The sequence below is a fragment of the Achroia grisella genome, unplaced genomic scaffold (assembly GCF_030625045.1).
Source record: "Achroia grisella isolate CSIRO2021 unplaced genomic scaffold, CSIRO_AGI_Agris_v1 utg2671, whole genome shotgun sequence".
In the NCBI taxonomy this organism is placed as follows: Eukaryota; Metazoa; Arthropoda; class Insecta; order Lepidoptera; family Pyralidae; genus Achroia; species Achroia grisella.
Window position 1 is genome coordinate 504,499 of NW_026712758.1, and position 3,208 is coordinate 507,706.

General features: G+C 32.9%; 1 pseudogene; it reads right to left on the reverse strand.

Annotated features, from left to right (window-relative positions):
- Positions 1–325: 325 nt before the first annotated feature.
- LOC131842964 (uncharacterized) lies at positions 326–2,720 on the reverse strand (annotated as a pseudogene).
- Between the last annotated feature and the right edge of the window lie 488 nt (positions 2,721–3,208).

Below are 3,208 nucleotides of genomic sequence, written 5' to 3' on the forward strand. Positions count from 1 at the left end.
TTGTTACAATTCGTTGCCATGTATTTAATAACGTTTTATAGAAAATTATTAGACACTTTGTATATAGGTACCTAAACGTATAAAGTTTTCTTTGTATTTTATTAAGCATATTAATTTACTCTTAGAAACTATAATGACTGTATAACTACTACCTAATTTGGTAGTTAAATGCAGAGTTCTAATGGAAAATAAAACAGCTGTAGACAGGTATCTTATTAATGAAAGATTTAGTTTACTCTCAGTTTTCGACTTACATTTTAACGAATTATTGCTCAATTATACATGACAACTTTCGTAAAAATCACAGACCCGGATTTTCTTTCAAGTATTAAATTAGTTGTCTTCGGGCCAATACATTTCAATCATTTTCCTGAGGCGATCGTCTACTGGTTTGCCCTCAGGCGGCTGCGGGCCCAATAGAAACACGAATTTTTCATGGCAGTCCATCATGCCTAGGTATAAATTTTCTACAATTTTCAACCTCATTGGGTAACGATGAAAATCGGCCAGGTCTAACTTTGCTATAACACAAAAGATATTGTTATTATAATTTAAAATGTTATTTTTACCTAGGTATAATGTCGATTTCGTTGCACATCTGTCTTATACCTATTTCTGCCGTCAAGCAACTTACTTTGTTAGTGGTATTTCAGACGGGGGGGTGTGATATGTGTAGAAATTACAGGATACAAAGGCATGTCACCTTAGTACTCTGTAATGACAACAGAAGACCACCAAGTACCCATCTCGTTACATTATGACGTAATATGCCTAGCACCACGCGTATTACGTTCAAGTAGCTATATACGAGTAGGAATTAGCTATAATATAAAATATTGACACTTTTAAAAAAATATGATAATAATGATCTGTCTAAGAACAATTCACACAGCGCCATCTAGACCGAGGTGAGGCTAGCTAAAGCTTGTGTTATGGGTACTAGATGACTGATACAAATACCTAGATTTTTTTCGTGAATATTTATATATTCTTCATAGATAAACATACAGACCGATTCAACTAATCATACTCATAAATATATATGTTTGTGCCATGCAAGGAATCGAACCCGCGACCTTCGGAAGTAAGGCGGTGTGCTAAACCACTAGATCATCGAGGCCGTCATTTATGGTGTAGGAGAGAATAAAGATGTAATAAAATATATAAATTTATGATACCTGTTGCAGGTGGCATCTGCAGAGTTCTGTAAGATCCATCACCATCGAGTGTCTCGAGATAGTAATCCCGGGTTCTGTTAGATTTGACATCGGCACAAGGTATTTGCATTTTTAAGGATAATTTCTCCCATTTCATATTCTCTACATACTTTCCAATGAGCTCTGATAGATCTTTGCGTTCCTGTGGAATAACTGAATGTTATAAGCTAATTTACTAAAGATCACACCTTTTAATTACGTTTCTAAATTAATATGACACATATGTGAAAACTAGTGCAGTATTGAAGTTGTTTACATCAATACTGTTTAATATTCCTAAGTTTCGCCAAAAGTTATTTAAAGTGGGATTTTTATTAATTTATACTATATTTATACCAAGTATCTTAATTTATACTATTTTTTGGTATAAAAGTATCATAATAACGCTTCTTAATCCCATGCTTGTGTGCCAAAATTGTAGCAAAGTCATATTGAAAATTTCTAGAAATATAAATTATTTTTTTTATTTAATTATTGGAATAAAATAATGTATGTTGACCAAGTGCATAGTAGATAGGTAAGGTATAAATTTTACTTTATCTGTTACTGGTACTATTTGTATACAATGCGATTCCCCGGAGCCATTCGATTTTTCCGTGCTATAGTGCAGTAGGTGCCAGGTGCCCAGAGCCTGACTGTCGTTGAATGTGAGACCATTTGTGAACTCCTGGCAGTTGGGAAGTTTGTTTGGAGATTTCGGATCGGCCCATGCAACTGTTACTGCTGCGAACACTGCAAATATATATATATACACTAAATAATATAGAAGCACCTCCTTTTATTGAACTTAACGTAATATATAAATAGATAGATAGATAGAATATACTTTATTTGCAACGTACAGACAACAAATATTAAAGCAAGACTATGGAAGGTAGGTGGAGCATGAAGGCATGTAACACCTAGATATTAAAATGACCTTACCAAGAGCACATAGCTAGCATAGCATATAGGTTTCCATGTTACCTACGCCTACAGTAGATTATATATCTAATGTAGGTGTAAAACAGAACATTAGAGGTAAATATATATACATATATAGGTATATTGTAATGATATACTACTTATAGCTAATATTATAATATACTATTACATACAAGTTTAATTATTAATAAGCTACTGGTTACTTTATTCATCTGTTTGTAGTTCAGTCACAACTATCAAAATTTTTGTAGTACTTTTTGATATTTGTCTATTATTTGTACCTATATAACTATTTTCGTAACAAAAGAAGTAGTTTTTTGTTAATTAATTATTAAATAAGAGGTTATAAATAGGTATTTACAACTTATTTATAAACTGACATAAAATTAATATGATGTTACATGTACAATTGAAAACTAGAATTATTAAAGGGATTAAATACCTGTAAGCAAACGATATAGAGGCGACATGTCGGTGCCAAGTAGCAAGTGCGGTAATGAACTGAATAAGTGATTCTGTTGTAAGGATGACAATTTCCACATGACTAGTAAGCGGGATGGACATGGTATTTCAGACCTACTTGGGTAAGTATGTATACAATTTTAATTTGTTGTACACACGCGTTATAATTTACTAGTGAACCTAGGTTTTGCAAGGTTTTACAGTGCATATATTATACATATCAAAAGCTCCTGAAAGATTATAGTGAAATTATAGTGAAAACCGTATCTAAATTCTTTGCGTGTCTTAAAAACTTTGTTTTATACTAGCTGTCGATGATAAACCTTATCAACATTACTCTAAGTTTTATTCAATCTAATAGTAGGTACAGACCTTCCTCAGTCTCCAGCATTTCGCTCAGGGAAACTGAAATTCGGTGGTTGGCCGCCACTTTTATTTGTGGATTTACTATTTACTGTTGACCAACAAGGTAGGCAGCAAGGCGTACGAACAAGAGAGTAACATTTGATTAAGCATAAATATTTTTGGTGATGTGGAAGTGATGCTATGAAAGTGGAGGTTTTTTTTGATGTAAAGTAATATCTGTCGCTTTCTTTGTGACGATA